At 43.2% G+C, this 13635-nt stretch overlaps 1 long non-coding RNA gene across 1 annotated transcript; it reads right to left on the reverse strand.

Annotated features, from left to right (window-relative positions):
* Nucleotides 1–361: 361 nt before the first annotated feature.
* On the reverse strand, nt 362–6176 carry LOC142008884 (uncharacterized). Its single transcript, XR_012644256.1, has 3 exons — nt 5885–6176; nt 2165–2265; nt 362–1357 (listed from the first exon to the last, which is right to left on the reverse strand). It is a non-coding gene; the product is annotated as an uncharacterized LOC142008884 (long non-coding RNA).
* Nucleotides 6177–13635: the final 7459 nt, after the last annotated feature.

Consider the following 13635-nt stretch of genomic DNA (forward strand, 5'->3'; position numbering starts at 1 on the left):
GAATGTACTTGCTTGCATTGCAGAGATGAAGGTGAAGATGGGTCAGGAAGAGGCACTTGTGTAATACTGAGGTAGAGACTGGACAGGGCATAGTCCCTGCATGAGTATCACTGTGAAAGGAATTCTGGTTAGTGGGGTATTTCTATTCTCCTTCCACTAGGCTTCTCAAGATTTTATATACTTCTTGCTACTTGTTCTTAAGCATGTGCTAACTGGGTAATGATATGAACAAATGCACATTAGTGAAGGGGTAACAAAATATTTTATTGAGGTATTGAAATTCTTGAATAGGCATAGACAAAAACAATCTGAATTTTGACTAAAAATATGTACATACGCACTTCGTGTTTTGCCAAGACAATGAGGCTATGTCTATACTAGGGAAAGGGAGTCAACCGCAGATATGCAATTCTAGCTACAGCAATTGTGTAGCTAGAATCAATGTATCTCCACTCAGCTAACTTGGCTGTCTCTACTGGGGAAGGTCGACTGGACAGTCGACCTTCCCCAGTAGAGACAGCCTAGTTAGCCAACGGCAGATACATTGAGTCTCTCCCATTGACTTCTTATTCTTCATGTCTTGTGAGATGTACGGGGTGAACTGTGATTCCTGAAAGATCAATTTATCATGTCTATACCAGGCATGTGAAATTGATCCCTGAAAGACCAACCCTAAGTGGGTCCATTTTCTAAGGCAGTGTAGATGTAGCCTCATATTTAATTACAAATAAATGTATACTGATGTGAGGATCTCTCTATTTCTATCCAATTCTGCAGTGTCCACATTCCAAGCATGGAGCACCAGGAAAGCAGTCATTGCAAGGCTGAGAAAACTTATGCAAATGACCTAAATATAATAAAACAATATCACAGCTTCTATATGAGGCATCCTGCTAAGCATAATAGCAAAGAAGAAAATTCCAATATTCACAATAGGATAGTTTGAAGACATAAAGCATTTTAGTTACTACACATTAACAAATGAGACCTTCACATATTTGGTACTGTCCTACCAGTGTTTGTTTACAAAAATACTACAGGGAAATCCTGAAAGAGAGAGGGGAAACCCAACCAAACCATGCCATAGATTGTATAAGCTACATTTTCTGCTCTGATAGGTGAAGGGCCAGGTGGCTGGAATAAAAGATGTGTGTTTATCTGTTGGAAGATCAATGCTGATTCATTCTCATTAAGGCTGCAGCAGTCCCACCTGTGGGACTTCAGAGACACCCTGAGGGGAGATCAGCAGGGGGTTAACTCCTTGTTGAGGGGGAAGAAAGGAGATGTGAGATTTTGTTTTTAATTGGTGTAAGGGGAAATCCCTTTTCTTTTATATGCTGCACATGGAAAACAGAACCTAAAAAAGAAAGAAGAAAAAGTTATAGGACTGAGTTGTTTGAATACAATTCTCTAAGCATTTCCAGGTAAACTTGTGGGGAGAGAAAATGAGGTAGGTTATCATTATATAAACCTACCCCCAGGGTTCACTTGAGAGTTAGACCATGATGAAAGTTGGAAGAAGTCAAAATGCATGGAACCTGTATACTTATGGTTTGAATACATTCTGAACTGAGACAAATGTATACTTAGCACATGTAAAGCATTACTTTTATACTTCCCTATGTGCTGTGCACAGATATTCCAAAATGTTTGTAACAGGAAAAAAAGTGTTTACTGTAGAGAGATACTAAATGGTTGCAAGGAGACAGAATGCAATAAAACACTGAGTACAAAGTCATTTTAACTGTTTTCTCATTCAGGGCCTATTTGCAATCTTCATTTCACTATTCCCACCTCTCTCTGAAGTTACATATCATTTTGTCTGCAATGGATATCAATAAGTCTAATGGTTTGGTGAAAGCACAAAAACAGTGACTTTTGAAGGTCCAAGAAAAGCATATACTTCAAAGTTTGTCACTGCAACCCTATACAAAAAAGTTTGCAAATTCACTAGAATCTTAATCCGAATATTTGGTCGCAAGCTTTAATCTTCTTACAAATATGTTTACATACTTGCATAGGAAAACACTGAATTCTCAAAATGAATGCTAATGTGACTGTAAACACTTGAATACACTAGAGCTGTGTCTACACTTGCATTCATCATTCGTCAGGCATGCAAATGAAGAAAATAAAAAATGCAAATGGGGCATCAGTTACATACCTGGCACCTCATTCGCATTTTCTCCTTTGAAAGAGCGAAAAAAAGCACTGTAGATGGAGCTCTTTTGAAAGTAAACCCCATCTTCGAAAGAACCCTTCTTCCTGAAACAAAATAGGAATGAAACAAAATTAGGAACAAAATAGAAACAAAATGGTGAAGTCCTTATAAGTGTGTTGGATGGAAATGATGTTATATACCCCTATGGTGGCCCAAATCACTTTTTCTCGGATAGAAAACATGACAACAAGTAAAAATCAAATTTGTAAAATATTGGAAGCAGACAGAGGAAGATGGGGAAAACTGGAATAGGAAGAGCAGAAAGGCAAGATATAAGAAAAGCTTTGCCTTTGATCAAAGATAGAATCAATAGAATTAAGGTATTTATAAACCAATTATGTTAAATCAGGCTCACCCCATGACCACCATCTTCTGTGACCACTCTAATATTGATTTAGGAGAGGCCTCCCAAGAAGGAAACATGGGTTTAACCTCATCAAGTTTCTACACTGATTTAGTTAAATTAGCTCAACTTGCGTGTGAAGACAAGACCAAAACCAGAAAGAAAGAGATCTGCATCGGGTCACTCATCTCCCTCCAACTGAGTTAGCCAACCTGCAAATAATGAACAAGAGTGCCAGAAGAGCCAGGGGGAAGCAAAATGAGGAACAACTAAGGTAGGCTTAAGTAAAACATTCCACTGGAATCCAGAAGCAATATAGAGCTCTGTGGAGTCAAAAATGTGCTAAATAATCACCCCAAAATCGTACAATACAGCAACTACAATCCTTTGTTGTCCAGGAGACTTAATTACCTTCTTGATTCACAGGTGAAAATTAATTCTATGTTCCTCACACAAGATTTGTTATTTGGACAGTCCCAGGGCAAAGGAATCAAGGGCTCTAAGGTGCACAAGTGGTATATGGATTTAATAACTAAATGTCAGCCATCCAATACATACTCAACCACCAATGACATTAGTAGTAGTAGTATTGTAGAAAAACCCAAAATGTTCTATGTGAGGTAATCTTGCAGTGTTGTTGTAGCCATGTTGGTCCCAGGATATTTGTGAGAGAAGATGGGTGAAGTCAGGCCAGCCATCAGAGGGAGGACAACTACTCCATGGCCCAGCAATTCAAAAAGGCCCTGAGATCCAGCAGCAATAGAGACTGAAGCCCCAGGCCCTTTAAATCTCCACAAGAGCCTTGAGAGAGTTGGCAAGTTTAATTCTCTGTGTTTTAACAGTATAATCTTTTTAGGCTCTGTTCTTCCCCCACCACTTTCACATACGCTGAACTTTGAGTATGTGAGCACTGTCAGCGAATGAGACTCCACATTAAGTACATATATAAATGTTTGCAGAATAGGGTCTTAAGACACTTTCATTTCCCATATTGGCCGTGTCTACAATAGCCCCCTCCTTTCAGAAGGGGTATGGTAATGAGTGAGTTGAGAAGACGTTAATGAGGTGCCACCATGAATATGCAGCCCCTCATTAGCATAACTTTTGAATTGCAGGCCGCCTGTGTAGATGGGGGCCTTTTGAAAGGACCCCCTGGACTTCAAAACCCCCTTCTTCCTATAACTAAATGGGTTTTCGAATCACACGTGGCCACTATTATGCTAATAAGGTGCTGCATATTCATAGAAGGGCCCCATTAGCATCTTCTAACGTGCTCATTACCGTGCCCCTTCTGAAAGGAAGGGGCTAGTGTAGACGTAGCCCTTGTCTTGTAGCTTTCCTTATTCTCCTGATAAGAATCAATTTAAGTTAAAGCCTTGTCACCTTCTCTTCATGACAGAAATAATATTCTAAAGTCAATTTGCAAAAGATAATTATAGGGACACTGAAAAAATGACAACTTTCTAATGCTAGTAAATTCAATGGAAAAATATTTGGAATATTCCACAGAGAGTGATGTCTTAAAAAGGGGTGGAGGGAATGCAAAGTTATTTCATAACAGAATCTTGCTACTAGCAGAAAATACATAATTGAATAATAACTAGTTATAAATTAGGTAATTAAAAATCCCTTAGTGAGTTAAACAAATGATTGTATTACAGGTGTGCAAACGATTTCTAACAAACAAGTTTGCTATCGTTTAAACGCAAATGATTTCTAACAAACAAGCTTGCTATCGTTTAAACTAGGTACATGTTCTCTGCATCACCACAGTCCTCAGCTGAAGCAGTCTAGCTTTAGAAGCAATTTTATTTCTCATTGTGATGCTTCTTGGGTGTCAGAATCAAAGCTTATTGTTCAGTTCTAAAGTCATATCGAGAAATGATTATCCTCTCCCACCATTTTTCCAGGGAGCTCCTATATAAAATGTAACTTAGAATGAGGTGTTTAGTGACCACCTTTTCATTGTACATATATATATATATGTAGTTCTGCAAACAAATAGTATGTGGCTGCAAATGAAATGTGAAAGGATTTAGTTTCTGACAGGGTACTTTGTGAATCAATAATGGCACTTCCTTCCTTTCATGATATACAACCATTTCTTGACCATTTTTGAGCATGAATACAATTGTGTGGTGATGTATAACCATGGGCTTTGTTTCTTTAATTTGATTTTCAAAGCCAAAGTCAAAAACATCCACAGTTTCAGGGATGGCAAAACAAGAAAGGAGGTAAAAGCCAGTATTAGTGTTTCTGCCTACTTCCTGGGACTATAGACATTAAACTGTTTAATATGAATACTGTCTCTATAACAAGCATGAAACTCCCAGAGCAGGCTGGATGCTGGTAATATGAGCTAAACCTTGCTATATTTCATTTCATTCCTGCTGATAGCATTTATCAGCAAAATCTGGATTAACCCTCCCTCCCCAAATATGCAATTCAAACCTGATCATAACTAGACTGCTGAGGAGGAAAGTGAAGGGATTATCTGGAGCCTGGAAGCACAAATATAAGATTGTATTGTCACTGTGGGCTATAGACCTTTTGGCAAACTGTAGTGTAAGCTTCAACTGACAGGCCTTTTCACAACTGACAGACGAAAATATGAAACTTAAATTCTTCATGACAGATAACTACACTGAATGAAAAGACCAGTGGAATGGTGGGGGGGGGGTGAGAAACACACACACAATCCTGCTTGTGGGGAGCTCCCTTAAAACCAGCTCTTTGTAAACACACAATGAAGTTCTCCTCAGTTCCCTGCCTACCTATCAACTTTACCAGGCAATTTAATGTACAGGCCTGAAAGGCCTCTCCTGGATGGTTCAGGCTCTGGAATCAACGCTGACAAATTCCTACCATAGGCACACCTGATCCCTGGTGACTGCCATCTCTGACACAATTAAGAAACTGAGGATCAGAAACAGTTGTTCGGTTCTGTCACCAGCCCCCTCCCCAGCAGCAGCCACCTCCTGTGGCCAGGTGGGAGAAGTGGTCTCCTCTCAGGGTTGCAGAGTCCAGCCTTTGCTCAGCCATTGGGCACCTTTATTTTCAGGGCGATCCTTACCAGGGTGGTGCAGCACCAGGCCTTGCGGCTGGTAGCCTGATTGTCAGCGCCCTCAGGGCTGGCGGGAGAGCAGGAGCAGCCCTGCACCTTGGCACGTCGTGGCTTCTGCCAGGTTGTTGGGGGTCACCTCCCAGTGCAACTGGCCGCAGTAGGGTCCTATAGGTGCAGATCCATCTGAACGGGCAGGAGGGTGGCGAGAGGGACCAAAGGGGGGGTGTTTGTGGGTACCCTTAATGCAAACTGGTACCTGTGTTTCCGGGCTTCCCACTACATCTCTGGTGGTTCCTGGGCCGCGCCAGGATGTCCCCAGAGGAAACACACATCCCCGGGAGCCCCCGTTTTACTGAACGCTGGAGACTGGGCTCTCCAGGCGGGTCTAGCTGACAAGCACCTGTTGACGGAGCCCGAAGAAGAAGATCCCCCCACCCGGCTCGCCCCGGCCACGTTCGCCGGTTGCCATGACACACACACCACCCCCCCGCCGGCCTGTCTCAGTCAGGGCCGGGAGCGCGTGAGAAGACACCAGCCGGGCCGGCACGCGCCGCGCCCCCCGCCTAGCCGCGCCGGATGCCAGTCGGGCCGGGCGGGGCGAGGCCGCGATCCCCGGCGCATGGGCAGCTCCCGGGACACGTGAAGGCGAGGGGCGTGGGCCGGGGAGAGGGCGGAGGAGAGAGGGGAGCCAGCTTCCCGGCGCCGCCGACGCCGTGGGGCTGGGAGCCAGTTTCCGCTCGTTCCCACGGCTGGCAGCCTCAGCTGAGATGGCCACTCGCTGGGTGATAGCGGCTCCTCCGTTTGCACCGACAAGAGCGAGCCCCGCTGCTGGGCACTTCCGCCCTCGGCAGCTGTCTGCGGCGACAGCCTTTGGGATCGTGGTAGGAGAGTGCAATGGCCGGGGGGCGAAATGCAGAGGCTCTTAGGGCGGTTCTGACTCCTGCCTTTGCAGAGCTGCCAGAGAAGCCGACCCCTGGCGCTATTAAACTCAGTCCTGCGGAGCTGTGCCCTCATGATTGAACGGCCGCCTTTCAGGAGCGTTGTCAAGAGCGTTTGCCTGCACTAGTGCCTCCAAACTTGGAGTCATTTGCTCAGGCGTTTTCTACTTCACTGGTTCCACCTTCACCTGATTCCTTCAGCACTAAATATACCGACGTGCCTTTGGAAGAAAAATCCCATGCTGTGTTGCTTTCAACTCCAGTTGCTCCTGGCAAAGTAGCTACAACTATTTAGAATTAAACTGCATTTGGAAGGCACTTTTTTTGGATTCCTACCAAATATACACAAGTACCTCACTTTATACAACAAACATCTCATATAAAATCCCTACTATGCCAGTGACATGATTGAAACCCTTTGTATGCACTAAACACTTCATTAATTCCCTAAAAGTACCAAGTGCTGTTCAGGTGGTAAATGTTTTCCTAGCAACATCCACGGGGGAAAAAATAGGTGGTGTTTGTTGTTAGAATGGACTTCACTATAAATTTGTGCCATTGGTTTGTATGTTCTCAACCACATCCCTAAGCTATATGTCAAAAAAGGGGGTGGGGGATACAGTAAATATATATAGGAACAATTCACTAATACACATCTGGTCAGTCTTGCTGTCATTTTTCAGTCAAAATTCCTATTGACTTTACCCCAGTAAAGACTGTAGGATCTGACACTAAATGTTTTAAAATGCATTTTGTAAGGATCAATACAAAAAGTAAAAAAACCTAAGGTAATATGTTAATCTTTAGCAGATGTACTGTATGTATTCTTATACCTTAGAAGCCTAGCTGGACTGGAATGTCACAACAGACATTTACTGAAATATCTGGGGAAAAGTAACAAAAAAGTGTTAGTAGAAAATGGTCTTTCAGCAAAATTACCTAATATATTTGCTAATGGTATCTGATTTTAAAGCCATAAAATAGTAAGTTAAAAGCACATTAGAAGATGTGTTATATTTATAAGTGTTTGTCACCTTGGCAACAAAAGCTATATTCCAAGTCTAACACTAGCTGTGATGGGCCAAGACCTTTTAAAATTGATAAATACATCTTCTTTATAGCAATGATCTGCTTTCAGAAATAGAACATAAAAGCTGCAAAAGGCAAATTCTTCACTGCATACCAAGATTTTGCTAGATATCAGCTATGATTTTCCCTGTTTTTCTACTGTACCTACAGCTTCTCTCTCCCTGGGTAGGGAAACCACACATTTTCAAGCACTGTGCTATAAAACACCAATCTTTATTATACCCTCTTTTACAAAGAGCAACAGTAATATATATGCTAGATTTATCAGTCTTTCATTGAGCCATATAACGCCCTTGATCTGCAAGTGAACTCCCATTGCTTTTTCATAATAAGGGCTACGCACAGCATGTGTTCCTTTGTAAGGACAAGATCTGTCAGAAGAGCTGCAGTATGTGTTTCTTGGTAGGTGTACTGATAGATGGTCTCCAACCAGCCTTCCTACAATCTAACTGAATCATGCTTTTATGCCAAAAATGATTTATTCACCTGTAATGAGAGTTGTTAGTGCATTGCTTCTCCATATATAATGAACCACTCCCTAATAGGATCTAAATCATCATAGCTTCATTGACTGTCCTCATGAGCTGAGGATCTGACCTGTTGACCTTGTGTGTAATGGAACAGGTACCTTGACAAAGTCACATAGATTGTGACAACCAAGGAATGGGTATGCATTCTGCCTCCTGGGCACCAGCGATCATTGCACAGCTACGAAATGGACAACAGCAATAAACTGCTCTCAGGATCCATTATTCCAAGTGACCACAAATGGCTCCAAAGAACTGAGAAGTAGGACAGCAGAATGGGGGTCCAACGCAGTGATATAATCAGACAAAGGGTAAGTAACTTCCTTTCACTGTTGAGAACTGTCTCTCCAAATCTTTTTGTTCTCAGGAGACTGACTAGCAGTAAAAAAAAACTCATATGAAGGGAGCACCTGATTTGGCCCCTAAATCAAGAGAGCAGTGCTAAGGAAAAATGTGATTCAGATCCACATATCAGCTTTATATGTTTCAGAGACTGAGGCCTTATTCAAGCATGCTGTATAAGTTGGCTTTGACCTAGTGAGCTGAGCCCACAACTCGCTTGGGTTTTCTCAAATCAGCGTGGTCACAGTAGGACTTAAATAGAGTTGCATTATTTGAACAATTGCTAAGCAAAGGTGACATCCCCCTGGTCCACATATGTAACGTAAAATGTAAACAAAATAGTGTATGTAAACAGCACAACCTTATATTAAGACTGTAAGAAATGTTAGGAATAGGAAGAAGCCATTCTCTTCTAGGACTCCAACTACCTTGAGCTAAATTCTTAGGTCAAGTGCCACAACTGTGATTTGAATATTTCTTCAGCCTTCCTGCTGAAGAGATTGGTGGCAATAGTGATATGTAGAGAGACAAATCTTTCCTTTCAGTTCTTCAAGAGGATCCAGAAGGTTACATTCAGCGGTCACAAATCATACTCATCCCCCACACTCTTTGCATTAATGACCAACTAAGATTTGTGTATACCAGAGCACACTCATCCCTCGCTATACGAGCACAATTGGTTCCCAACTTTCTACTCATAGGCGAAAACTCATAAGAGGGACACTAAATTACCATTAAAATACAGGTAAGTCTCTGATTGGTTCCTAGTGCTCCTAACTCAGCAAAGGAATGGCAGCATGTGGCACTGCTTTTGAAAGGTAAGCGAACCTTGGGTTTGGGGGCAGGTCTGGGGAGGGTTAAAGGCTGGGGGCAGTTTGGGGCCATGAGCGAGAGGGAGCTTAAAACCTGGTGGCGGGTTAGGTCCCTGGGGTAGACAGGGGATGTTACGGCTGTGGTGGGTTGGGTCCGTAGGGCAGGCCAGCGATGGGGTTAAGGCTGCTGCAGGGTGGGCGTACTGGCCAGCAGGGTGGTCAGGCTGCGGTGGGTTGGGTGTGCAGGGCTGGTGGGGGCTTCAGGCTGCGGCGGGTTGGGGCTATGGAGCTGGCGAGGGTTGTCAGAATACAGCAGTTAGGGTGTGCAGGGCCAGTGGGGGAGTCAGGCTGCGGCAGGTTGGGTCTGCAGGGCCGGCAACGGGATCAGACTTTGGCGGTTTGGGTGTGCGCAGCCGGTAGGGGTGTCAGGCTGTGGTGGGTTTGGTCTGTGGGCCTGGTGAGGGGAGATCAGACTGCGGTGGTTTGGGTCTGCAGGGGTGTCTGGCTGCGGCAGGTTGGAGCTGCGGGGAGCGGGTAAGGCTCATATTAGCTGGGGGAGTTCACTCATCTGGTGAACAAAGGTAGGTATGTGTGTCCCTCGTTTAAGCAAGTACTCGTAAGTAAAGTACTCATTTAACGAGGGGTGAGTAGTTTATTTCTCTGTACTTGATGAGCAACACAATAATATATTTAGGTTTTCCTTGTAAACTGCACACAACGCTTTAGACATATCTGCATCAGTGCTATTGTCTGTGATTCTGTTAAGTGCTTCTGACCTAGGCCAAAGAGCCGAGTCAGGAGCTTTAGACTTATCTTTTTAAACATCAGACCTAGGAGAAGAGATAGGGCTGGTCTTCTCCCAGCAGCTAATCCTGAACACAAAATAATCCTAATCAACATATTTGCTCTATTACAAGCTAGTTGTGCTTATTCAGATGGAATCCATACTCCTGCCAACAGTAAATCCTGTGGAAGATGCTGGTGTGCTATAGAATGAACAATCAAATGATTAATGCAGTTAAATAAAATGGTGTGTATTTCATGTCTGATAGCAGCTTTCAACTAAATGAAGGTGGGTTCCAAAGAGGATGGAGTGAGGCTATTCTCAGTGGGGGCAGATGACAGAATAGAGGAGCATTGGTCTCAAACTACACTGGGGGAGATATAGGTTGGATATTAGGAAAAATTATTTCACTAGGGGCTCATCTACACTTGCCCCCAACTTCGAAGGGGGCATGTTAGTCAGGGCGACGGGAGATTACTAATGAAGTGCTGCAATGAGTATGCAGCACTTCATTAGGCTAATTCTCCCCTGTGGCAACTTCGAAATGTGAAGCTTCAAAGTGCTGGCATGCATGTAGCCATGGGCCCTTCGAAGTTCCTTAACTCTTCAAAATGCCTTTACATGCATGAAGGCACTTCGAAGTTTGATGCTTCGAAGTTGCCATGGGGGGGAATTATCCTAATGAAGTGCTGCATATTCACCGCAGCACTTCATTAGTAATCTCCTGTCGCCCTGATTAACATGCCCCCTTCAAAGTTGGGGGCAAGTGTAGACCCAGTTTAAGAGGGTGGTGAAGCCCTACAATTGGTTACATTGGAGATTACACTGCTTCCCTTTTTTGAGATTTAAGGCCTGTCTTGACAAAACCCTGCCTGGGATGATTTAGTTGGCGTTGATCCTGCTTCAAGCCAGGGGCAAAACTAAATGACTTCCCAAAATCTCTTCGGCTACGTCTACACATGCCCCAAACTTCGAAATGGCCACGCAAATGGCCATTTCGAAGTTTACTAATGAAGTGCTGAAATGCATATTCAGTGCTTCATTAGCATGCGGGCGGCAGCGGCACTTCGAAATTGACGTGGCTTGCCGCCGCGCATCTCGTCCAGACGGGGCTCCTTTTCGAAAGGACCCCACCTACTTCGAAGTCCCCTTATTCCCATCAGCTCAGGGACTTCGAAGTAGGTGGGGTCCTTTCGAAAAGGAGCCCCATATGGGCGAGACGCGCGGCGGCAAGCCGCGTCAATTTCGAAGTCCCTGAGCTGATGGGAATAAGGGGACTTTGAAGTAGACGGGGTCCTTTCAAAAAGGAGCCCCATCTGGACGAGACGCGCGGCGGCAAGCCGTGTCAATTTCGAAGTGCCGCTGCTGCCCGCATGCTAATGAAGTGCTGAATATGCATTTCAGCGCTTCATTAGTAAACTTTGAAACGGCCATTTGCGTGGCCATTTCGAAGTTTGGGGCACGTGTAGACACGGCCTTCCAGTTCTAGTCTTCTGTATTTCTATGGTTATAAAAAAGATTAGAAAGCCAGGACAAGACACACAGCGAAAATTAAGAGAAAAATTAAAAGAACCTGTACCAAAAATATAGAACAACAATCATTAAGTGATTATATCTGACCTATAGCTGGTCAAATTCAGTGAGTTTCTACACTTCTACAGCCAGACCTAGCCATACACCCTTTGGTTAAAAGAAAGCAATATACTATCTCTGTAAATATGATAAGGAACTATCTCACTGAAATCATAAGGACAGCCCATGGACGTGAAGCACATGCTCCCTTTCTGATATATGTGAGGGTCTCACTCAGGTTAGTAGTCCGTTGAGTGGAATCAGTTCTAGTAGGATTTGCCCAAAATTGTTCAGTAAGATAGTGGTAGGGCCAGTTCCCATACATTCTCTCTCTCTCATGTCCCTTCTCCCACAGGGATGTTCAGTTTCACACCACCTCTACTTTGTAACTGAAGAGGCAGGCCATGGGAGGAGAAACAGTGTGCAAAAGCAGGCTTCAGAGGTGCAGGGGAGAAGAAAAGGGAACGAGTATGGGCTTCAGCGAGTAGCGAATTTAAACACCTCCACAAAGTTCTGTTTTGTTGCCTAGGCCTGGAGCATTCAGGTATCAGAGATCTTACCACAAGAGTGAAGCGCACAGATTGGTTATTTTAGCATATGATCCTACACACTCAAGTTAATGGAACCTGAGGGCACTCTCTCTTGTGTAGAAGTTAGAAGGTTACAACTATACCTCTACATCTCTCTGCTTGAACCCTTCCCAGTCCAGGACCCTTTGGCAGCGAAGTTTTTGCAATCCATAGAAGCAGCTGTCAGATGCACTATGTCCTTATGATTAGAACATTGCTCTGGGACTCAGGAGACCCTGACTTGTATTCCTGGTTGACTTTGGGCAAGTCCCTTTAACTTTCTCAGCCTCAATTTCCCTATCTGGAAAACAGAGCCAATGGGACATTAAGACCTAATTATTAAGTGTGCTATGTAACAGGTATTAACTTTAGTGAACTGCTTTTCAAGTATTGATAATAGGATGGAAAAAAAAGTTTCCAATTAGCTGAGGCAGGGAGAATCACATGGGTAGATGTGCTCTTACACTCAAGTGCACAATTTTCATTGATTGATAAACCTAACACGCCACTTGAGAATATATTCTGGTTACATCACTTCACCATTAAACTCTTCATTTACCCTCAAATGAACAGATTAGCATGAAGTAAACTCTGCTGGAAAACTGTCCAAGTCAGTCATGTTTTAATATGAATTAGTACATCTTGAAAGAAAGTTACAGCACGTGACTTAAAAACATTTATAAAAAACAATTTAGGCTTTTTAATCCTATGTTTCAAATATTCTCCTTTTTTAAAATAAAACCAATGTAGAAAAAAAGCTTTGAAAGGATCTTCTACTTACCACTACAGAAAATATACATAAACTGTGTGTATATAAACCAGGAAATAAGACTGTGCGTGACTAAATTATACTGGAAAAACACTCTCATTGTATTAACAAGTTTGTTTACAGACATAATTTGTTCTCATTTAAACCATATGCTGCTCTAATTGTTGTAATTTAAAAACAATAGGGTATATTATGTGGCTCTCAGTCAAATCAGCAAACTACCGTACAGGAGAAAAATTCCCACATATTTCTGGAGGCAAAGGAAAAGAAAGAAGGCTCTTCTGCTTTCTGTAAACTCAAAAGCTTTTATAGGTTGAACCTCTCTCGTCCAGTACTTTCAGGACCTGACCAGTGCTCACTGAGAGAATCTGCTGGATCATTGGAGGTCAATATTGTCAAGCAGTATTAGTAACACTTTCACTGCTTACTGAGCTCTTAGAAGACATTTAGGAGTAAATTACAGCTAAATAACAGCACAGAACACTGAGAGCCAGGACTGGTGGCTCTAAACAAACTTTATGGGACCATGGGAAACATGGCCACACCCATGACAAATGGTTGTCCACCTAACTGACATTATGCCCGATTACAGATGTTGCCAGATG

This window comes from Carettochelys insculpta, chromosome 2 (genome assembly GCF_033958435.1).
Source record: "Carettochelys insculpta isolate YL-2023 chromosome 2, ASM3395843v1, whole genome shotgun sequence".
NCBI classification, from domain to species: Eukaryota; Metazoa; Chordata; order Testudines; family Carettochelyidae; genus Carettochelys; species Carettochelys insculpta.